The sequence below is a fragment of the Moschus berezovskii genome, chromosome 19, assembly GCF_049115385.1.
Source record: "Moschus berezovskii isolate FMDL1 chromosome 19, NW_MosBer_1.0, whole genome shotgun sequence".
NCBI classification, from domain to species: Eukaryota; Metazoa; Chordata; class Mammalia; order Artiodactyla; family Moschidae; genus Moschus; species Moschus berezovskii.
In genome coordinates, this window is record NC_142478.1 from 10,099,519 (window position 1) to 10,125,310 (window position 25,792).

Consider the following 25,792-nt stretch of genomic DNA (forward strand, 5'->3'; position numbering starts at 1 on the left):
CGGCAGCTTGGCTCCCAGGCTCTGGAGCACAGGAAGAACAGTTTTGGTGCTTGGGCTTAGTTGCCCCACAGCATATGGGATCTTCCTGAACCAGGGATCAAACCTGTCTCCTGCATTAGCAGGCAGATTCTTCATCACTGAGCCACCAGGAAAGCCCCTGTAATTTACTTTTCTTTTGTCATATTTAATGCCAGAACTCATTAGTTCAGTAGGCATGGCAAAATGATGGTATTTAAATTCTATCACTTTTATTTCATGTATTATTTGGAACCATTTTCTAAAGAGATGATATCCCTTCATCTGTTATTAAGTTTTTCAATGGTACATAACATTGGAAAGGCAGGATAAACCTTTCTTTTTATATACCAGTTTTTAAAACAATGAATTTGTTCCCTCCAATGCAACCTAATTTAAAAAATATATATCTTTATGAATTTGTACACAAAACTGAAGTGGTTTTAATGTTTCAACCCACTGCAGTTAGTATTTTCATTGATGATCACTTGTTCCTGCTTTGATCATGGGGAATTTCTTCAAGCTGTTCCTGTGTTGTTTTGATACAACCTTAGTAATCTGAAAACTTCCATGCTCTCTGGTATAACAAGGTGCTTTAGTCTTAACCCTCACATTTTCTGGCCCAGTTCTAGTATTTAGTATCATTTATTTCTCTAAGGAACCCTAGTGGGAGCCCTTTTACGTGGAAATGTATGTGAAACACACAGTTTGGTCCATTGTGCTTCTTGCTACAGGTGCATGCTCATCACGCAGTCGTGTTTGACTCTGTGACTGTAGCCTGTCAGGCTCCTCTGTCCATGGGATTTTGGAGGCAAGAGTACTAGAGTGGGTTTCCATGTCCTATACCAGGGTTGCTGCTGGATTTGTCTTTGTTTCTAGCTCCTTCAGAAAGACCTAGAAAAGAAAAATTAAGATGAAATACATCATGAGTTGAAACTGATTCCTCCAATTAAATTTCGGAGCATGAAAAATTTAGAAGCAAAAAATATTCCTTTAATGTTGATTGCAGCCATGAAATTAAAAGACGCTTACTCCTTGGAAGGAAAGTTATGACCAACCTAGATAGTATATTAAAAAGCAGAGACATTACTTTGCCAACAAAGGTCCGTCTAGTCAAGGCTATGGTTTTTCCCATGGTCATGTATGGATGTGAGAGTTGGACTGTGAAGAAAGCTGATTGCCGAAGAATTGATGCTTTTGAACTGTGGTGCTGGAGAAGACTCTTGAGAGTCCCTTAGACTGCAAGGAGATCCAACCAGTGCATTCTAAAGGAGATCGATCCTGGGTGTTCATTGGAAGGACTGATGCTAAAGCTGAAACTACAATACTTTGGCCACCTCATGTGACGAGTTGACTCACTGGAAAAGACTCTGATGTTGGGAAGGATTGGGGGTGGGAGGAGAAGGGGACGACAGAGAAAGAGATGGCTGGATGGCATCACCGACTCGATGGACATGAGTTTGAGTGAACTCCGGGAGTTGGTGATGGACAGGGAGGCCTGGCGTGCTGTGATTCATGGGGTCGCGGAGAGTTGGACACGACTGAGCGACTGAACTGAACTGAACTGAATGTAAAAGGAACACTGTACCCCTGCTCCCATCTGTTCAGACAGTCAGAAAGTCCAGTCTTTTTCTAACTCTTAGAAATTTCTACCGATACCTGAGGAATGTTTATATATTCTACAAATCTAACCTGGAGGTTCTTTGCTACCTTTGCCCTGCCTGTTCCCTGAGGCCCTGTTGTTTCCTTACCCTTCTAGGTCACTCTGAAGTAGTCAGAACATCAGACTTCTTCTTTCAAGATTGTACATAGCCCCTTCCCTTAACTCTTTCAAATCCATTTTAGGCTTTAATGAAGTATTTAAGTGAAGCTTTACTGAGTACCCAATCACATCAGAAGCACAGGCTCTAAGCAATGTATAGTCTCAGTCTGAGGATCACTGCCTACTCTCTGCAGATTACCACAAGATAGGCTCTAATTTACTCAGCATATCCAGTGTCCTCCATGCAGAATTCAAGGATTTCCACTTTTTTGATGGTGGAGGAAGACTGTTCCCTTCTTTGCCTGTCTCAGGGGTACCCTCTTGTCCTGGCTTAATAACATTAGGAATGTCCAGGAGTAACTTCATCTGTATCTGGAGGATGCAATCTGCTTCTCCACACAGTCTAGTTGAGGTAGTCACCAGTGGTGTCAGCACGAAGGTCAAAAATTTCGTCACGACTAACAGTGGTGTTTAGGTCCTAGCCTTTGTCTGTTTGATCAGCACCTCTCTGCCTCCGCCCCATGTCTTTGCTATAGTCATCTGATCCTATACTGCTTCATGTTCTCTTTCAACTTTTGTGCCTTTGCTGTGGCTTTTCCCATCATCAAAAATTTGTACTTGGGTGGTACTCTCTAATTCAATTTTAATGCATTACATAATTTGCTATAATTTTACATTTTCTTCTCTGTGTTTCCTATTAAGGGAAATCATTGAATAGAAACATTTAGTTTTTTTAATTTCTATATTTTTCGTGCCTGGAATAGTACTTCAGTTCAGTTCAGTCAGTTGCTCAATCGTGTCCAACTCTTTGTGACCCCATGAACTACAGCACGCCAGGCCTCCCTGTCCATCATCAACTCCCAGAGTCTATCCAAACCTATGTCCATCGAGTTGGTAACGCCATCCAACCATCTCATACTCTGTCGTCCCCTACTCCTCCTGTCCTCAATCTTTCCCAGCATCAGGGTCTTTTCAAATGAGTTAGCTCTTCATATAAGGTGGCCAAAGTATTGGAGTTTCAGCTTCGACATCAGTTCCTTCCAGGGAACACTGGGCTGATCTCCTTTAGGATGGACTGGTTGGATCTTCTTGCAGTCCAAGGGACTCTCAAGAGTCTTCTCCAACACCACAGTTCAAAAGCATCAATTCTTTGGCACTCAGCTTTCTTTATAGACCAACTCTCATATCCATACATGACTACGGGAAAAACAATAGCCTTGACTAGATGGACCTTTGTGGGCAAAAGTATTATCTCTACTTTTTAATATGCTATCTAGGTTGATCATAAGTTTCCTTTCAAGGAGTAAGCGTCACCATCTGCGGTGATTTTGGAGCCCAGAGAAATAAAGTCAGCCACTGCTTCCACTGTTTCCCCATCTATTTCCCATGAAGTGATGGGACCAGATGCCATGATCTTTGTTTTCTGAATGTTAAGCTTTAAGCCAACTTTTTCACTCTCCTCTTTCACTTCCATCAAGAGGCTCTTTAGTTCCTCTTCACTTTCTGCCATAAGGGTGGTGTCATCTGCATATCTGAGGTATATTTCTCCCAGCAATCTTGATTCCAGCTTGTGCTTCTTCCAGCCCAGCGTTCCTCATGATGTACTCTGCATATAAGTTAAATAAGCAGGGTGACAATATACAACCTTGACTTACTCCTTTTCCTATTTGGAACCAGTCTGTTGTTCCCTGTCCAGTTCTAATTGTTGCTTCCTGACCTGCATATAGGTTTCTCAAGAAGCAGGTCAGGTGGTCTGGTATTCCCATCTCTTTCAGAATTTTCCACAGTATATTGTGATCCACACAGTCAAAGGCTTTGGGATAGTCAATAAAGCAAAAATAGATGTTTTTCTGAAACTCTCTTGCTTTTGCCATGATCCAGTGGATGTTGGCAATTTGATCTCTGGTTCCTCTGCCTTTTCTGAAACCAGCTTGAACATCTGGAAGTTCATGGTTCACATATTGCTGAAGCCTGACTTGGAGAATTTTGAGCATGACTTTACTAGCATGTGAGATGAGTGCAGTTGTGCGGTAGTTTGAGCATTCTTTGGCATTGCCTTTCTTTGGGATTAGAATGAAAACTGACCTTTTCCAGTCCTGTGGCCACCTCTGAGTTTAGCAAATTTGCTGGCATATTGAGTGCAGCACTTTCACAGCATCATCTTTCAGGATTTGAAATAGCTCAACTATAATTCCATCACCTCCAGTAGCTTTGTTTGTAGAGATGTTTCCTAAGGTCCACTTGACTTTGCATTCCAGGATGTCTGGCTCTAGGTGAGTGATCACACCATCGTGATTATCTGGATTGTGAAGATGTTTTCTGTTTCAATTTTTATGTGTATTTTTGCCACCTTTTCTTAATACCTTCTGCTTCTGTTAGGTCCATACCATTTCTGTCCTTTATCGAGCCCATCTTTGCATGAAATGTTCCCTTGGTATCTCTCATTTTCTTGAAGAGATCTCTAGTCTTTCCTATTCTGTTGTTTTCCTCTATTTCTTTGCATTGATCGCTGAGGAAGGCTTTCTTATCTCTCCTTGCTATTCTTTGGAACTCTGCATTCACATGCTTATATCTTTCCTTTTCTCCTTTGTTTCTCACTTCTCTTCTTTTCACAGCTATTTGTAAGGCCTCCTCAGACAGCCATTTTGCTTTTTTGCATTTCTTTTCCATGGGGATGGTCTTGGTCCCTGTCTCCTGTACAATGTCACAAACCTCCGTCCATAGTTCCTCAGGCACTCTATCTATCAGATCTAGTCCCTTAAATCTATTTCTTACTTCCACTGTATAATCATAAGGGATTTGATTGAGGTCATATCTGAATGGTCTAGTGGTTTTCCCAACTTTCTTCAATTTAAGTCTGAATTTGGCAATAAGGAGTTCATGATCTGAGCCACAGTCAGCTCCTGGTCTTGTTTTTGCTAACTGTATACAGCTTCTCCATCTTTGGCTGCAAAGAGTATAATCAATCTGATTTTGCTTTTGACCATCTGGTGATGTCCATGTGTAGAGTCTTCTCTTGTGTTGTTGGAATAGGGTGTTTGCTATGACCAGTGCGTTCTCTTGGAAAAACTCTATTAGCCTTTGCCCTGTTTCATTCTGTGCTCCAAGGCCAAATTTGCCTGTTACTCCAGGTGTTTCTTGACTTCCTACTTTTGCATTTCAGTCCCCTATAATGAAAAGGACATCTTTTTTGGGTTAGTTTTAGAAGGTCCTGTTGGTCTTCATAGAACCGTTCAACTTAAGCTTCTTCAGCATTACCGGTCGGGGCATAGAGTTGGATTACCATCATATTGAATGGTTTGCCTTGGAAACAAACAGAGATTATTCTGTCGTTATTGAGACTGCATCCAAGTAGTGCATTTCCGACTCTTTTGTTGACTGTGATGGCTACTCCATTTTCTCTTAAGGATTCCTGCCCACAGTAGTAGATATAATAGTCATCTGAGTTAAATTGACCCTTTCCGGTCTATTTTAGTTCGCTGATTTCTAAAATGTCGAAGTTCACTCTTGTCATCTCCTGTTTGACTTGACTTCCGATTTGCCTTGATTCATGGACCTATCATTCCAGGTTCCTATGCAATATTGCTCTTTACAGCATCAGACTTTGCTTCTCCCACCAGTCACATCGACAACTGGGTATTGTTTTTGCTTTGGCTCCATCCCTTCGTTCTTTCTGGAGTTATTTCTCTACTGATCTCCAGTAGCATATTGGGCACCTACTTACCTGGGGAATTCATCTTTCAGTGTCCTATCTTTTTGCCTTTTCATACTGTTCATGGGGTTGTCAAGGCAAGAATACTAAAGTGGTTTGCCATTTCCGTCTCCTGTGGACCACATTTTGGCAGTCCTCTCCACCATGACCCATCCGTCTTGGGTGGCCGCACATAGCATGACTTGGTTTCATTGAGTTACACAAGACTGTAGTCCATGTGATCAGATTGGCTAGTTTTCTGTGATTGTGGTAAGTTTCTGTGATTGTGGTAAGAAATTGTACAAGTTTGTATATCTCCTTTTTCACTTTTAAAGGAGAGTTTTCATTTTCAAAAGAAAACCTTATCCTTTTGGATCCGGGATTAGTATGTAGAATATAGAACAAAACCGAAACAATCTGATTCAAAAATTGGTGAGGAGTTTTCCTCACCAGTTCTTCAAAGAAGTTATACTAATAGCCAATGAGCAGATGAAAAGGTGTTCACACACTACTTGATGTTTAGAAAATGTATATCAGAACCACAGTGAGATACCACTTCACACCCAGTAGTATGTCTTTAATTGAAAAATAAATAAACCTAACATGACAAGTACTGGCAAAGATTTGGAGAAATTGGAACCCATGCACACTGCTGGTGGGAATGTAAACTTGTAAAACTGATGTGAAAAAAAGTATGGCAGTTCCTTCAGAATAAATAATGGAATGACCTAAAATCCAGTTAGTCCACTTCTTAGGTGTAGTGTTGTTTATTTTTGACTGTGACAGGTCTCTGTTGCTGCGCGGACGTTTCTGCAGTTGCAGTGAGCGGTGGCCACCCTCTCGGTGCGGTGTGCAGGCAGCTCAAATGCAGTGACTTCTCTCGTTGCTGAACCTGGGCTTCAGTGGTTGAGGCACCTAGGCTCTAGAGCACAGGGTGAATAGTTTATCACTACTTAGCATGTGGGGTCCTCTCAGATCAGGGAAGGAACCCGCATCTCTTACATTGGCAGGCAGATTCTTTACCCCTGAGCCACCAGGGAAGACCCCAGCTATTCCAGTTTTGAATATGTACCCAAGAGAAAAGCTGAGACTTGAAGAGGTATTTGTGTGCCCATTTTCATATTTATGGACGTATTACTTACAGTAACCAAAAGATGGAAGCAGTCCAGGTATCCATTGATGGGTAAGTGGATAAACAGAAGGTGGTACACATATACACTGGAATATTGTTCAGCCTTAACCAGGGAGGGTCCTCTGACACATGCTGCAGTGTGGATGAACCTTGAAGACATTATGCTAAGTGAAACAAGACATTCACAAAAGAACAAATATTGTATGATTTCACTCAGATGAGGCATTTCGAAGAGTCAAACTCATAGAGATAGAAAGTAGAATGGTGGCTGCCAAGGCCTGAGTGTGTTGGGAGGAATGGAGACTTCTTTACTGAGTGTAGAATCTCAGTTTTGCAAAATGAAACAAGTTCTGGAGGTGGAAGGTGGTGACGGTTGCCTGACAGCCTGACTGTACTTAATGTCACTGAACTGTGCAGTTAAAAGTGGTTAAAATGATAAATTTTGTGTTATGAATAATTTACCATAATTTAATAAAAAAAGAAAAAGGAGGCCAGTAAGAGGAGAAAAAAGAGTTGGTTAGTAAACTAAACACAAAATCGAAGTTTGAAAAAGCACCTGCATGTTTCTGCTTTTGCTTCCCTTTGACCTCCTTGAGAACATGCCCTGGTTAGCTAGCTGGAGGGCAAGACTGACAGGCGGAGGATGGCTGAGCCGTGCGAGCGGAGGCCAGCCCTCAGCTGACCACAGACTCAGGAGCAGCCACAGCCAAGAGCAGCCAGATGTGGTCCAGATCATGCCCCATTGACTGTGAGGAATAATAAATGGAGAAATGTTTTCTTGTTTTTTTTTTTTTGCGGGGGAGAGGAGTGCTTTAAAGAAAACGAAAAAAGGAAAGTCTTACATTTAGGTGCTGTATTTGTTCTAAAACCCTGTGTATTTCACTGGAATCTGTAGAACTCACTTGTCTAATAAAAATGACTGTATTTGACTTGTGTAGCGTAGCATGCAAGTAGGTCAATAGTAAAAACTGGACAGCTCTTTAATTCTCAAGCTGTTATATCCTATTGTCTCTCCTTTATTTGAATTTTGTGTGTGAAAAAGTAAAAATCTCATGTTTCATTAAATTGTTAAAATATAAAATTTGCTTCACAAAATAAATTAAATATATAACCTTTCTAGACATCTAGAACAGCTCCCTTCTTTTCCTTAAACTTAGTTCTCCAGTTTGAACTTCTGTTTAAGCACATAGCTTAAGATGCTTTGTGCTTTGGAGGACTTTTTTTAGGCTCTTTAAGATGCAGCGAGTAGTTAGATGGATTATGGACCAGGTGCTTGTTGACATCTGAGTGGAACAGGTTGTAATGGTGAAACATGGGAAGCTATTTGGATTTTTCTACTGAGGTTGTATTCTCTCCTCTGCTGTCACTGTACTGAACAGGCGCTCCCACCCCGTTACCGTGTCTTGCTACTTCCTTGCCAAAGGTCTGTTCACTGACCCTCATCTTTGTTTTCTATCCCACTAAAAGTCTTACGTGACCAGAAGCAAGCCTTCAAAACAATTTTTTTGAAGTAGGCCCTATGAATTTTTTCATTATGAGAATCCAATGAAATGGTATCAGCAAAATGCAGTTATTATTTGCCAGCTAAACAGAATCTTTTATTAAAATTGAATCTTATTTGTATGTTGCAGCTGTTTCTAAGGAACTTGCCAAGTACTTTTGCTGGATGTGTAAAATGCTGTTTTAACTAATGCCTTTATAGCTTATTTCTGTATGTGATAAATAAGGTATTTTAATGCCCCACTAAAGGACCAATAGTAATTTTGCTTTTTTTATTTTGTTAAATTAAAAGTAAGAAGGGGAGGGGAGTTCAAAACCAAAGCAAAAGAGTCATTTTCATTACTGTCTATCCATAAATGTCCATATCCACTATACAGAGACATAAAAATATCATTTTTTTGATTTAGTGCCTTTAATTGTAGGAGTATCCATTTTTATAAGAGATTTTGTGAAATAATTGCTTTTTGTGCTGACAAAGGAATATTTATAAAGAGTGTTTCCAACAAGAGCTGAACAGCACATATTGCAGAGCCAACAGTGGTGTGATTAGCAGAGCTGGAAGATGTGGGGAGCTCTAATACTCAGCCACATAGGTTACAAATAAAATCTCTCCTGTAAAGCAGCAGTAATTCAAATGCTACAAAACTCTTTCAAGTTCATGAAAATGGAATTCTTCTCATGCTAATTGTTTTCATTAACTATTGATGGAAATAAGTGAGTTTGGACTCACATTATTTTAAGTAAAATAATCAAGCATATCAGATATTTGAAAATTGTACTCTGTATATAAAATTATTTATAAATTGTATCTCATTCCTATTGATATTAAGGTCTGCCACAATCTTTCGAGTGTCATTCCATTTTCAAGTATCTGTTTTGTAGACATATTTTCAGGAGTGTGTCACATACATAAAATGAGCTGTATCTGTAAGAAAAATGATTATAATAGAATTATATGCCTGGAGAAGGAAATTGCAACTCGTTCTAGTATTATTGTCTGGAAAATCCCGTGGACAGAGGAGCCTGGTGGGCTGCAGTTCATGGGGTTGTAAAATGTCAGACATGACTGAGCGTGCACGTGCGTGCACACACACACACACACTCACACACACACAAATGTGCACACACACGCACGCTGTCTCTTTCTCTCTCTCTCTCTTAATTATGAGGAGACACCCATAGGTGTGCCTTCGAGTTCTGCACTCAGAGCTGCTTTGAAGGTGTCATCCACTTAGTATGAATAGAATGCTAGATTTCTAATTTAAAACATATTCATACAACATATATACACATATACAACATATGCACATATACAACTGAGTCACCTTGCTGTGCACTTGAAACATTGTTAGTCAACTATACATCAATAAAATACATATATTAAGACAAAAGATATTAGAATCATATGGAAGTTTTCCCATCGTATACATTTATCAAATGCTGCTGCTGCAAAGTTGCTTCAGTCGTGTCCGACTCTGTGTGACCCCATAGATGGCAGCCCACCAGGCTCCTCTGTCCCTGGGATTCTCCAGGCAAGAACACGAGTGGATTGCCATTTCCTTCTCCAATGCATGAAAGTGAAAAGTGAAAGTGAAGTCATTCAGTTGTGTCTGATTCTTAGCGACTCCATGGACTGTAGCCCAGCAGGCTCCTCTGCCATGGGATTTTCCAGGCAAGAGTATTGGAGTGGGGTGCCATTGCCTTCTCCTTAGCAAATACTACTATTTAAATAAACTTGTGAAATCAAAGAAAACATTGTGTGCAAAGCTTAACTTAAATCATAAACAGGTCTTATCCTTGTTCTTAAGTGGATAATATAGCCTGACTAGCTTTTTTAAATGAATTGAATTATTTATACATATTTATGTCCATTTAATGTCCCCAAAGTTTTGATACAAAACTACAATTTTGTTTGGTAATCTTGTCCAGTTTTATAGGAATTCTCTTTCTGAAGCTGAATTAATGTAATTAACAGCCTTTCTTCTGTATTATTTTTCTGTTCATTCCCTTTAAAAAGAAAAGTTCTGAGATGGATAATGTAAAAAATGTCCTTTTGAAGGAATTCAATTTTATATATGGTATTTCCTTATAATAATTGCAATGTAATATTGTCAGTCTGTTAAGATCAAATCTATTTTAGTTTGAAAATGTGAGGAAATTCATCACCAGTCTAAAATTCTGACTGATGAGAAGACAGACCTAACCATGCATAAACTTTGAGGTGACATTAATCCATATTTTACAGATACTCAGAGTGTAGTTTTATATTTTGACAGCCTCCTTGAAAGAGACAATAATATTTTCTTTTTGTCTTTTCTTTATAAGAAGTTATAATCAGGACAGAAATATATTTACAAAATGTCATACCATAAAAACAAATTGTAATAGCTATTGTTTCAGTACCAGAGATTTCATGGTGGATTAATAAGATTTTTTTGTGCTGTTATTACTTTTTTCCTTAGTAGGAGATTGTGCAAGCCAATTTTCTAAGTGAGGAAAATGAAAATAAGCAGGTGAAATCCAAGATAGTTGTTTTGGAATATTTAGTGTATATACCTGGATGAAAGTGAAAGTTTGCTCAGGCTTGTCCAACTCTTTGCAACCCCATGGACTCTATAGTCCATGGAATTCTCTAGGCCAGAATACTGGAGTGGATAGCCTTTCCCTTCTCCAGGGGATCTTCCCAACCCAGGGATTGAACCCAGGTCTCCCTCTTTGCAGGCAGATTCTTTACCAGCTGAGCCACAAGGGAAGCCCAAGAATACTGGAGTAGGTTGTGTATCCCTTTTCCAGTGGATCTTCCTGACCCAGGAATCAAACTGGGGTCTACTGCATTGCAGGCGGGTTCTTTACCAACTGAGGTATCAGAGAAGTCCATATACCTGGATGTCTATTCCAAAAAACAAGTATTTTGTTGGATTGAAATGCAGTAGGTAGACCAACCATTTGCAAATGAAGTCTTGCAAATGAAAAGTCAGCTATAAGAACATCCCACTTTGGAGTTTATTACATATGTTAATACTTTTAACCCTCACAAATACCTTCTAAGATAGGTAGTATTATTACTATCTTTTACAGGAGCAGAAATTGATACACCATGAGGTTAAACCAGTTTTACAAAGTCACAAAGATAGTGGATAGAACTAGAATTTAAACACTATGCAGTTCAAAGCTCTGTGTGTGTGTGTGTGTGTGTGTGTGTGTGTGTGCGCGCGCGCTGGGTTATGATTTAAAGTGAAAATTTCTTGCTGTGAATTTTGGCTCAGAAAACTTGGGAAACACTGCAGTGTGCTATAGTGCTTTCTATGCTTGGCGTCAATTGCTGAGTCTGTATTAATGTTATTTTATCAAGCTGCTTTTCACCTCTTGTGATGAAGTGCATGGTAAGGTGCAGCCATCATTCTATTGCTCAAATAGTGCTTTTCGCCTCCTGGCGTGTTTGTCCCAGGTTATGCCTCCAACTTTTTAACCAAACCTATTTTATGGAAAAGATGAATGTTTGCTTGACTCTAGAGAATACCTGATGTTTCTCCCTGAGCATTCATTTTTTTTTCATTTAATGATTATTTATTGAGTAATTGTGTACCAGGGACTCTTAGTTTCTGGAAATTAGATAAAGTCTTCTAAGTTACTGTTCTACTAAAAAATGAACTGAAGATTGGTGAGGGGGAAAGCAGGAATGGTCAAACTATATTCCATAGTTTATAATGGTCAAGCTATAATCTGTATTTGTTAGAGCATACATTCTTCAGATGAAGGAAAATGCTGCAAGAGTTCAAGGTAAAGGGAAAAGAAAAATCATGCGTTTTTAAAACTTTAGAATGTAAGCACAGTGTGAGTTGTTATTTTGCTTAAGAATCAAGAAAAGCAAATTGCTCTATTCTGGATCAAAGTGTTTCTAAAGAGTAGATTATGAAATAAATGAAGAGATCTGAACAACAAGGATGTCCTACGTTTATTTCCTTGCTGATCAGTTACTGTTGCTCATCCTTGTATTTATTGTGTTTTTTTCTGTCTTTGTTTAAAGCAAAAGTAGATGATTTCCCCCTTCTCTGTCTCCTTCATATCGCCTTCCATCTGGTTGTGTATTTTTATATGTGAGATGTTTCTCCTAACACACACACATAATATACGCATTCATCCTGACCTGGAACTGACTACCGGACATTTAACTGTTGTTGATCAGACAGCACTTCTTTATCTCTTTAAATTTTAAGTGCTGTTTCTGACAAATGCCAGTCCTTTTAGTGGGCTCTGCAACAGATACACTGGGAATCAATATACCATCTAGATGTCACAGAGGGAGAAGAACACTCTTTTGGTGGGGAGGGGAATATTGTTTTAAAATGATGGGCATTATAACTTAATTTTCTATCTATTGGGCTTCAATTAAACCAAAGGAATTCAAAGTTAAAACAACTTTATTATATTATAAAGGTAAATAGTGGATCCTAACGCATTTAAATAAAATATAAGTGCAGAGAAAGAATTTAAAATTATCCCACACTTTGCTGTTTTCTATTGGCTGACAAAATATATTAAATATATTTCAAGCTTGGCACCAAATATGCTGTTATATGCCACATGGATCTTAGAGATTTTGGTTTGAATTATATTCCCTGGCCTTGGGGAGTTTATAGTCCAATCAGCAAAAAAGAATGATACTAGGAAAGTTTAGACTATTTTTGTACGATTATGAGGGAATCCCAAGTAGGTGCTTTTAAAAACGTTTTATATATGTTCTCTTCTTTAATCCCTTCAACCACACTGTAACGAATGTGTTATTATTAAAGAATAAATATTCTTTATTTTACACATAGGAAACTGAGGTGTAGTGAGGTTAAGAAACTCTCCAAGGACATAGATTTCCTAATTGTTAAAGGCTCGGATCTGACCTCAGATGTGTCCCTGTCACTGAACTGGCAGACTTGAGGTATAACTACAAAGAATAATTTTGGTTGAACAGTGGCATTTATATCTACTTCTTTCCAAAATGGGACTACCTTTCCCTTTATCTCGGCAGAAGACTAGAGGTTTACTTTTTGGAGAAATTACACCAGACAGGTTTCTGATTGGAGAACAGGAAGAACAGAGGGGGAGTTGAAGAGTAAGGAATGGAAAGCAGGAGGATTAACAGAGGCTGTAAGTGCCGAAGGCTGAAGGCCCCCAGACCCCTTTCCTGTCATGCATGATATCAGCACTCTGACAGCCAGGCCTATACCAGCCCCCAGATGTAAGACGGAAAATTGTGTTACTCTTCGGACATACTGATTGTCTCAATGAAAAGACCTCAAATATACTGACATTTTAGGGATCCTACTCGGAGCCTATATGATTTTGCTTCCGTAAAAGTCACGTTTCTGTTTACGCTCAGCGACTGAAGTCAGCTCTTCTGTGCTTCATTCTTAAAAATGAAGATATGACCAAGTACTAGCAAACATTTAAAGACAGCCTTCAATGTGAAGGACAGTAGAGACTAAATTGAATAGAACAAAAAAGAAACCAGAAGAAACAAAGACAATTTAAGAAGCAGAAGCCTTAAAAACAAAACAAGAATAAATACCCTCATAGAGAAAAGCTATTGCATTAATAGAAAAAGAAAAGATTACTATAGAATGTCAAGAGTAAGTACAGATGTTTTCTAAAAGGTATATCCAACATGAAAGGGGGTGTAGCTTGGAAAGATGAAATTCAGTAACTAGCATAGGAAAGTTTTGGATTTAGATCGGCCTGCCTCCATTTATTAGGAAGGACCTGTAGCAGAGTACTTAATCTGAGGCTCCTGAATAGCAGACTGCTTTTTATATAGTATTCGTTATAATACTGAAGAAAATTTTTCGTGAGTACCCTGACCTTTCAAAACTTTAAATTATTACATGTCCAGTGTGATATATTTTGTTTAAAATACGGCTATTCAGCGCTCTGCCCATAATTTAAAATTAAGTTTAGCAAAATGCGAACATATATAGATGTATATATACACACTCATACATACTTTGGGGCAATATATTGTGGTGTGTTTATAGGATTTGCTGCAGCTTTTTTTTTTAACTAAGGACAATAATCCATTGGTTTTGCATGAACTATTTTTTACAATTTACATCTTTAAATTATTAGTACTATGTATGGCAGATTTGTTTTTTTTACTAGACGTTACCTTCTTGTGGAAGTTTTTTTATGACTTTAACAGGGGTTAAGCCTACACTTAGTTTAAGCAACCTTCACTGACATTGTTTTTTTAACATTAGTCAGAAAATGATAAACTGAAGTTACTGAAATGGATTGTGGTTAATATTACTGTCAGGGAGATGAATAATCTTGACATGTACCAGCAACAGACTGCCAGTCCAGTAATCCTTCTCAAAGTTAAGTATTTATTCTCAAAGCATCGTAAGTTACTGTGGTGTGGAGTGATCATTTATTATTATTTATAAATAAATTGTTTTATTTACATAATGTTGCCAGTTTTATCCTATCATACTCCCTGTTTTCCTTGTTGAGTGCTGTGAGTACTAGGGTAGATCCAAGTAAGGAACATATACTTACTGTAAACTTGTGTAAAAACTTTTTTTGAAACACCTTGAAAAAAATTTTAAGTTCAATAAGTACTGAAATTGTGCTTCTAATTTCAGGCTGGGGTATTTTTTTAGAGTAAATATAGTAAGAAGCCATCTGAAGAAGCCTGCATACATTGAAGCTCTCTTTGTATCCTTGTGTTAACTTTTCATTCTTGTATTTCCCTGTGACAGTAAAGACTTAACTTATGTGAGTGTGTAATAGTCTGCTTTTTAAAGTAAGTAATGTGTTAATGTATCTTTTAGTCATGTGTCCACATTCCTGTCCAAGTCTTTATTCTCCAAATCCATTTATTAGAGTAAGCACATTTATTCAACATGAACACTTATTTATAATACCCTGATTATATTGAATGTGTTTGGTCAAATAATTGATTATTAAGCATGTTTTGGGCAACATTCACAGGATTATTGCCAAGAGACAGGTAAATTCACATATATATGTATGTGTTAATATTTGAGAAAATGTCTTACTGAAAAAGTTAAAATCTTCTGATTTTCATTACATGCTTTTTATTACCTGACAATGATTTGACTTTTCTAATAACAAATTGTGTCAAACATAATTATTATTACCCTCTGGTATTGTTGCTGTTGGTGCTACTCATTTTTAACTATATCATGAAAAACCTAGATAGCGTATTGAAAAGCAGAGACATCACTTTGCTGACAAAGGTCTGTGTAGTCAAAGCTATGGTTTTTCCAGAAGTCATGTGTGACTGGGGGAGTTGGACCATAGAGAAAGCTGAGTGCCGAAGAACTGATGCTTTTGAACTGTGGTTCTGGAGAAGACTCTTAAGAGTCCCTTGGACTGCAAGGAGATCCAACCAGTCAATCCTAAAGGAGATCAACCCTGAATATTCACTGGAAGGACTGATGCTGAAGCTGAAGCTCCAATACTTTGGCCACCTGATTGAAAGAGCCGACTTATTGGAAAAGACCTTGATGCTTGGAAAGATTAAAGGCAGGAGGAAAAGGGAGTGACAGAGGTTGAAATGGTTGGATGGCATCACTGACATGGACCTGAGTTTGAGCAAGCTCTGGGAGATGGTGAAGGACAGGGAAGCCTGGCGTGCTGTAGTCCATGGGGTCCCAAAGAGCTGGACATGACTGAGCAGCTGAACAACAACAGCATAATGTATGACAGTTGCAAAATAGTTTCTTTTTTTTTTTAACAAATGGAAGTTCAGTTCTTCCAGTATCACTTGTTGAAAAGACTGTCTTTTCTCATGAATTGTCTGGGAACCTCTATTGAGATTAAATTGGATGTATACGGATAGGTCTATTTCTAGACTTTACTCTGGTCAGTAAGCATAATCTATCCTTATGTCAATAGCACACTGTCTTGTTTACTGTAGTTTGATCAGTTCAGTTCAGTTCAGTCACTCAGTCGTGTCCAACTCTCTGCGACCCCATGAATCACAGCACGCCAGGCCTCTCTGTCTATCACCAACTCCCGGAGTTCACTCAAACTCATGTCCACAGAGTCAGTGATGCCATCCAGCCATCTCATTCTCTGTCCCCTTCTCCTCCCGCCCCCAACCTTTCCCAGCATCAGAGTCTTTTCCAATGAGTCAACTCTTCGCATGAGGTGGCCAAAGTATTGCAGTTTCAGCTTCAGCATCAGTCCTTCCAATGAACACCCAGGATTGATCTCCTCTAGAATGGACTGGTTGGATCTCCTTACAGTATCAGGTCATGTGAATCCAGCTGTTTCTTCTTTCTGAAAATTGTTTTGGCTACGCTAGGTTTTCTGGAATCAGCTTGTCAATTCTGCTCCTTTGGTTGGGCTTGCATTTAATTGGTAGGCCATTTTTACCAAAAGTAAGAGCGATACTGAATCCTCCAATCCACAGATATGGTTTATCTTACATTCAGTTCAGTTCAGTTCATTCGCTCAGTCATGTCCGACTCTCCGCGACCCCATGAATCACAGCACGCCAGGCCTCCCTGTCCATCACCAACTCCCGGAGTTCACTCAAACTCATGTCCACAGAGTCGGTGATGCCATCCAGCCATCTCATTCTCGGTTGTCCCCTTCTCCTCCCGCCCCCAACCTTTCCCAGCATCAGAGTCTTTTCCAGTGAGTCAACTCGTCGCATGAGGTGGCCAAAGTATTGCAGTTTCAGCTTTCTGTCTGATGTTTTGTGACTTTTAGCATTGTATGCTAAAATTTTTAATTTATCCTTAAAGTTTTCATATTTTTTTTCATTTCAAACTTTTGAAAGTTTATAGGAACACAGTCGAATTTTTTAGATTGACCTTGTGTTTTACAGCTTTTGTTTGACTCAGCTATTCATACTAGTAGCCTTTTTGTAGACTTCTGGGGATTTCCTCCATCTCCACATGAATACTTACTGCATTATATGGTGTTGACAATAAGTGCTGAAAGGGCCTTTTCTTTTATCTTATGGAAAAGCATTTACTCCTCCATTATTAAGTATAATAACAGCTATAGGTTTCATATGTTTCTGTTGTGTTTTTTGGTGTTGTTTTCAGCTTTGTTTTCCTTACTATTTTTCTTCCTACTTGATTTGGATTCAATTTTAATTTCTCTTCTTTTAATTTTTTTAGTATTTTAAAGTGGAAGATTTAAACTATACCTATCTGACTTCTTTTTCTTTCTAATACAAGCATTTAATGTTACAAATTTTCCTCAGAACACTGATTTTGTAAGGTCCAACAAATTTTTATATATTGTGTTTTCCTTTTTATTCCATTCAGTGTATTTTCTAATTTTCCTTATGACCCATAGATTCTTTAGAAGAGTGTTTTCTTCTTTCTGCAGGTTTAAAAGTTTGTCATGTCTTTCTCTTGTTGCTTCCTAGTTTAATTCCATTATGATTGGAAAACATACTCTTGTGACTTCTGTTCTTTTAAGTTAGTTGCAATTTGGTGATGGCTTAGAACATGGTCTATGTTGGGTATATCCTTACTAGCTTTATTTTATTTTTACTGGAGTACACTTGATTTTCAGTGTTGTGTTAGTTTCAAGTGTACAGCAAAGTGAATCAGTTATCCATACACATGTATCCTCTCTTGTTTGGAATCTTTTCCCATATACGCCATCACAGACAGCTGAGTAGCGCTCCCTGTGCTATATAGTAGGTCCTTACTAGTTATGTGTTTTATGTGTAGTAGTGGGTACACATCAGTCCAAATCTCCCAGTATATCCCTCTCCCCCTTTATCCCCTGGTAACATAAGTTTGGTTTCTACATCTGTGACTCTACCTCTGTTTTGTAATTAAGTTCATTTATACCTCCAGTACTCTTGCCTAGAAAATCCCATGGATGGAGGAGGCTGGTGGGCGGCAGTCCGTGGGGTTGCTAAGGGTCGGACACGACTGAGCAACTTCACTTTCACTTTTCACTTTCACATATTGGAGAAGGAAATGGCAACCCACTCCAGTGTTCTTGCCTGAAGAATCTCAGGGACGGGGGAGCCTGGTGGGCTTCCGTCTATGGGGTCGCACAGAGTTGGACACGACTGAAGTGACTTAGCAGCAGCAGCAGCATATCTCTTTTTTTTAATAAAAAAGGATATGATTCCACATATAAGCAATATCATATGATACTTGTCTTTCTGTGTCTGACTTAGTGTGACAGTCTCTAGGTCCTTTCATGTTGGTGCATTATTTCACTCTTTTTTATGACTGAGTAATATTCCTTACTAATTTTTTATCTATTTATTCTGTTGATTCCTGAGTGAGAAATGTTGCAATCTCCAACTATAATTTTGATTTGTCTGTATCTTCTTTTTTACTTCTTTCATTTTTTGTTATATGTATTTCAGCATTTGTTTTTGGGTACCTGTTATGAGTTGAATTATGTCTCCCCCAAAGTTATGTTGAAATCCTAACCCCTAGCACTTGTGGACATGACCTTATTTGTAGATAGGGTCTTTGCAAGTGTAATGAAGTTAAGATCATTGAAATGGGCCTAATTTCAGTATGACTGGTGTTTTCATAAGAAGATGAAAATATTATGGTAAGACAAATGGCAAAGGAGAGGGCAGCATGCAGTGATGGAAATAGAGATTGGGAGTGATGTTGCTGCCAGGGAAAGAGTCCCTGAGAACACAAGAAGCTGGAAGAGACCAACAGGGATCCTCCGTTAGAAGCGTCAAAGAGAACGTGGCTCTGCCAATACGTTATTTGAACATCAAACCTCCAGAACTGTGAGACAGTGTATTTCTATTAGTTTAACTTACCCAGTCTGTGGAACTTTATCATAGGAGCCCTAGGAAACTAAGATAGTGCATACACATTTCAGAACATCCGCTGGATCATGGAGAAAGCAAGAGAGTTCCAGAAAAACATCTATTTCTGCTTCATTGACTATGCCAAAGCCTTTGACTGTGTGGATCACAAGAAACTGTGGAACATTCTGAAAGAGATGGGAATCCCAGACCACCTGACCTGCCTCTTGAGAAACCTATGTGCAGGTCAGGAAGCAACAGTTAGAACTGGACATGGAACAACAGACTGGTTCCACATAGGAAAAGAAGTACATCAACGTTGTATATTGTCACCCTGCTTATTTAACTTCTATGCAGAGTACATCATGAGGAACGCTGGGCTGGAAGAAGCACAAGCTGGAATCAAGATTGCCGGGAGAAATATCAATAACCTCAGATATGCAGATGACACCACCCTTATGGCAGAAAGTGAAGAAGAACTCAAAAGCCTCCAGATGAAAGTGAAAGAGGAGAGTGAAAAGGTTGGCTTGAAGCTCAACATGCAGAATATGAAGATCATAGCATCTGGTCCCATCACTTCGTGGGAAATAGATGGGGAAACAATGGAAACAGTATCAGACTTTATTGTTTGGGGGCTCAAAATCACTGTGGATGTGATTGCAGCCATGAAATTAAAAGACGCTTACTCCTTGGAAGGAAAGTTATGACCAACCTAGATAGCATATTAAAAAGCAGAGACATTACTTTGCCAACCAAGGTCCGTGTAGTCAAGGCTATGGTTTTTCCCGTGGTCATGTATGGAAGTGAGAGTTGGACTGTGAAGAAAGCTGATCACCGAAGAATTGATGCTTTTGAACTGTGGTGCTGGAGAAGACTCTTGAGAGCCCCTTGGACTGCAAGGAGATCCAGCCAGTCCATTCTAAAGGAGATCAATCCTGGGTGTTCATTGGAAGGACTGATGCTAAAGCTGAAACTCCAGTACTTGGCCACCTCATGCGAAGAGTTGACTCATTGGAAAAGAGTCTGATGCTATGAGGGATTGGGGGTGGGAGGAGAAGGGGACGACAGAGAATGAGATGGCTGGATGGCATCACCGACTCGATGGGCATGAGTTTGAGTGAACTCCGGGAGTTGGTGATGGACAGGGAGGCCTGGCGTGCTGTGATTCATGGGATCGCAGAGTCGGACACTACTGAGCGACTGAACTGAACTGATGCTTTCTTCAAAAACTGTTATTATCTTCATGTAATGTCTTCCATCACACCTATAATAGTCCATGTCCTAAAGTCTACTTTTTCTGATATTTACATAGACATGACAGTGTTTTTTTATTACTTATAGTATCTTTTTCTATCATTTTTAAAAACCTATGACTTAATTTTTTTTAATTCCTTTTTTGTGGGCAGTATATAATACAGTCTTGCTTTTATAGCCATTCTAATAACCTCTTCATTTTAGTTGGGGTGTTGAGACCATTTACATTTAATGTAAATTTTTATATAGTCAGTTTAAATGTATTCTTTCCATCTATTTTTTATCCCTTATATCAGTTCCTTCGGTCTTTCCTCCTTTTATCTGTTTTCTTTCAGATTGGGTTGTTTTATAATCCAGTTTATCTTCACTGTGGCTTGTTTTTATACTTTTATAAAATTAGTGATTCCTTTCTGGTTTGAAATATGCATCTTTAACTTATGATTTCTTTCAGAGGGAATTATTCCATGTACAGCTAAAGTTTAGGTTTGTTTTTGCAAGAGGTGAGTTCAGGAGCCTCTCTTGTCACCATTTTGGGCCAGATTTTTACAGTGCTAGTTGTTTCTTTACGTGTATATGTGAGTCTATCTGTGAATAAGTAAATTTTGTTATAACAGCATTGAGCCTCTTGGATATTTGTCATTTTCATAATTACTTTTTTTTTTAGTTGACCTTGGATTGATAAGATTTGGAGGGGGCTTCTTCCAGGTATTTAGCTCAACTTGGGCATTGGATTATCAGATTATTTTAATTGACTTTTGTGCCTTTCTCAAACAGATAAATAACTATACTGAAAATCACTTAATATGAACTATAGCTGAATAATATAGAACTGTGAAGGTGGTTCTATTAACTCTACCAACGTGAGCCTTTGAAATGATTTAGATTCAGTTAAGTACAATAAGTAAAATGGAATACTTTCTTTTTCCCAGGACATGTTTGTTAAATTGAAATCATATAGTGGGTATATGTTTAATGTTACTTGGAAGAGAGCTTGTTTTCAAGGGATTAAAAAATCCTCTGGTACATAAAAACAAAAAGTGTTTATTTGTTAACTTTGAGAGCCACAGTAGTTTGCCAATAAAATTTTTTCTCGGCAATATTAAATTGAGTGTGTGAATGTAAGTACCGTACCATTTCAGCCATATATAGCATATGATGAAATACCCTGAAAACTAATGTTGAGTTAAAATGCTTATCAGTCTGTTTGTTATATTTGTCTTTTAGATTAAAGGGCTGCTACAATTGACACAAAATAGTTGTTACACGCCTCCCCCCACCCAATGGTGGCAACATTGTTTAAATCATATAAGCTATTTTATTTTCTTCTACTTGTGGGTGGGAAAGGAAGGCAGGTGATAGAGATGCACAGAATTCATTGGCTTCTTTAAAAAGTTTAAGCAACACGAGGAATTAAAGGCTTTCATTTGGGTTCATAGATATGAATATATAAATACAAAAAAATTAATAGAAAAGTAAAAACACAACGTTCTAAAGCAATCTTACCCCAATAAAGTTAATTTTTTAAAAAAGGAAAGTAGAGCAATAAACTTTGATGACAATGCTTAATTTTATGCGTTCATTTTTTTTTAAAGTAATTTTGCCAAGTGTCTTTTTACTGTCCCCAACACAAAATATTCTTCCCTGCCCCCCATTTGCGCAACCTTCTGCTAAATACCCACTATATTATATGTGTATGCATGCTCAGTTGTGTCCCACTCTTTGTGACCCCATGGACTATACCCCAGCAGGCTCCTCTGTTAATGGGACTTCTCAGACAAGAATACTGGAGTGGTTGTCATTTCCTACTCCAGGGGATCTTCCCGACTCAGGGATCAAACCCAGGTCTCCTGCATCTCCTTCACTGGCAGGCAAATTCTTTAGCACTGAGCCACCTGTGAAGCCCAAGCACATACATTATATAGGTAAGAGTAAAGTATAAATAACATTTTTTTTTTTCGAAAGAGCATTTAATCTAAAAGTCCCAGGAAAGGATTCCAGTGGTGCTATAGATTGAGCACCAACACTTTCATTAATCCACAAACCCAAATTATCCTAGGATTTAATAGTCAGTCTAGTTAGAGTCGGCTCTGAATCTTGCGTCAGCTATTGACAGTCACTTAACTTCTTCCCAGACTCAGTATTTTCATCTGTAAATTGGGATTGCTAATGGTTTTGTATATTAAGGCATTGTTATAAATATAGTAAGGTAATATATCTAAGACTCTTAGATTCTTCACTTATATCCAATGAACAGTTGCATTGTCATCAGAATAGCCCCTTTAATCTGTTTATCAGAGTTATTTTATATAATCAAAACAAATCATTATTCTCTAACCAGGAATGACCATCTTTTATGATGTCACATTTCCTAATAGCTCATCCTCTTAAATTTGAATTTTTTTGATTTGTTCATGAATATTGATTACCTTATACATAATTAACATTTTTTAATTTAACCTGACATTTCTGTAACATATTGGATTCGTATGATATTGAGTTCAACCATTTTGTTATCTTTTCCTCCTGTCACTTTGTAATTGCTCTTTTTCGGTATCTACAGGCCTATCCCACTTCCACAATAAATTAATACTTGCTATGTTGCCACTAAACAGTGGCAAAGTCCTGTCTGACTCTTTGCGACCCTATGGACTAGCCCTCTGGGCTCCTCTGTCCTTTGGATTCTCCAGGCAAGAATTTTGGGGTGGGTTGCCTTGCCCTCCTCCAGGGGGTCTTCCCAGTGCAGGGCCAAACCTGCCTTTTTTACATCTCCTGTGTTGGCAGGCAGGCTGTTTACAACTCGTGCCACCTGGGAAGCCTTGTGTCTCCTAGATTTCTGTTAATTTTGAGCTAGGTTATTCAAGGTACTTACTATCTTCATTATTAAAATAGGGATGCCTAGCTCACATTTACTGTGAGAATGCACAACAATGTTTTATAAAATACAAAATGTAGCCTGGGGACTATTAATTAGATAACTTCAGGTGCGATTTCCTAAAAATTTTAAAAAGCAAAAATTTAGAATGTATGAATATTACAGTCTTTTCTTTTTACAACTAACTTTTACTAGTAATCAGATGAAAGAATTGGGTGGTTGTAAGGGTCTTTGAATCCAATACTCTTTGTTTTTGATTAATGTAGTACTAGAGGATTGTAACTTGCTTGACATTTCATGTGCTTTTCACAGTAAAATTTAGAGGCCCTTTGGATTTTTGAAAGATAATTCTGCTTTATATCATGTTCTTGAAGTAGGTTAATTCAGTTTTGGGGTTTATGTGTACTGTTAGGCTTCTGACTGATAATGTACAGTATTGCTATTCCATTAAATGATTGTGATGCTTAATTACATTTTCTCCTAATAGACAACATCAATTTCATTAGGCTTTTTTAATGGTTTTTTTTTCTTAAATATTCTTGATCAAATAAGCTGAAAATAGCAATAGTTATTATTACAAATAACATACTGTATGCCAAGCACTGAACTGGGTACTTTATATGCAGTATTTTTGGATCTCTAATAATTAGCAAAATTACTTCTCAGAAACAGTAACAAAATTATTTTGTCACGATATGTTTAAAAACCTGATTTAGAAAGTTTTGCTGTGCATTTATTGTTCTGAAAGGTATCAGACAAGAAAAATAGAATACTTGTGAATCTATGAAAATAATAATATATCCTATGGGTAGTGGAATTTGTTTTGTTTTGCTATTTATACGTTTTCAAGAGTTCTGGTGTTCTTTTTTTCTTTCATTTGCCTTTTCCTATTTTAATCCAAGTTCTTATTTGCATTTTTTAAATGTAAATACTTACGCTGGTATTCCTGAACCTCTAAATTGTTCTATTTTATTTTAACCACTTTTTCATCTTGTTGTGATTAAGGTTCTGTTATTATTTTGTAGATTTAAAAAAATACCTCAAACAGGGACTCTGTATCAACCTAGAGTGTGGGATGGGGAGGGAGATAGAAGGGAGGTTCAAAAGGGAGGGGATATATGTATACCTATGGCTGATTCATGTTGAGGTTTGACAGAAAACAAAAAAATTCTGTAAAGCAATTATTCTTCAGTAAAAAAATAAATTAATTTTTAAAAATATAGAGTTATATATTTCTATTAGCTTTTTGTAGTGTTTAAAATTATTTTTTGTATCCTAGGGCTATTTGTATTTACCTGGTTATGAATTTGAGTTATACCTCTCTAATCAATACTTATTTTTTATTGATTTTTTTTCCAAGAAGTTATGACCATTTCAAATGACCAGTATTTTTGTTCTTCCTTAAATTGATTTGCTGATTTTGAAAAATAATCTGGTCAAGCTTTTACAGTTAAATTGTACAGAGAGCTTTTTGTAACTGATAATACTAGGCATCTTCCAGAATTGCCCTCCATTTGTTACTCTTAATATACTGTATAAGTAAGAGGCGCCATCAGCATTTACTTTTAGTTCTTTTGCAGAGATGAATAAACATCTTGAAATGCTGATTTAGACAGTGTTTTAAAAATGCTCTGATGCACTTTGGTGTATGACTGACTCTTTCTTAGTTAAATGTTTCACAGCATTATAACATAGTTGGATTCAGCTCATCTTTTAAAGCAGTTGTCAGAAAAATATGGGCCAGCATGGTTGAATGTATTAGCTCAATACATTGTCTCCATTTTATTATGAAGCTGCTGAGGAAGCTGTGATATACAGCACTGTCATTACAGATCTATTGTTAGGACGGTACCACAGTCTTCTTTGCACTGCCATTAATTTATAGCAGTAAACAATATGTAGCCTTCCAACTGCAGCAAAGCAGAATCTTTTAATGAGGTGGATGTTATTACCACAATAAATCAGCGCTTTCGCGTAATGTATAATTCAATGTGTGTATTCCCACTGTAACTTCTCTGAGTAAGCTGATAGTGTATCATTGTCATTGCACAGCTCCACTGGTCTTATTTTTTTTTAACCTTCTTTTATTTGGGGACTTCTTTTTTATATGTTTGCAAATAAATGTGGTATGTCTTGATAGCTGTCCTATACAGGCTTCAGAAACCAACTGTAACAATAACAGCCAGAATCAATACTGTGGGTTCTACCTATATGGATCTCTGCACAGTGCCATTTTTTTTTCAAATGCTAGTGAAATCAATCCTAATTGGTTTTAGCATTATATTCAAGAAACGTGATTCTATAACTATTGATTTTGGGGGTATACTCATTTGGAGAGTAATAAAAATAGGAGCAGATAAAGTGAATACTTAATATGCTGCAGGATCATACAAACAGAGCATTGATTTTATTTTTAATTCACATAATTTGTCTTCCAGTGATTTTATTTCTTCTTTCTTTCCTTTTGCATGGCTCAGTCTTCAGGGACAACAATGAAAATACACTTAAAGGCATTCCAAATTGGTTCTGTAACAAAGATTTCTTGGAGTCAGTTCCATTTTTAACTGGCATAAATTTAGTAAATCAGACTTAATTCTTTTGTACAGAAACTAATGCTTTAAAAATCCCTTTTTAAATTGGTATACTGTGATAGTGATTTAAAATAATAATCACCTAAAGGTTTTTTTAATTTTGCTTGTAAAGTAAAAAAATGGCTTAAAATAAAATGTCAAATCGAACTGTCCTATTGAAAGAGAATGAAAGGTACGAGCAATAAATTGCAGTTTTGAAAA

The 25,792-nt window shown here is 37.7% G+C and overlaps 1 protein-coding gene across 3 annotated transcripts in view; it reads left to right on the top strand.

Annotated features, from left to right (window-relative positions):
* Nucleotides 1-25,792, top strand: part of LRBA (LPS responsive beige-like anchor protein) — a 777,374-nt gene that overhangs the window by 557,968 nt on the left and 193,614 nt on the right. The window lies entirely within an intron of this gene.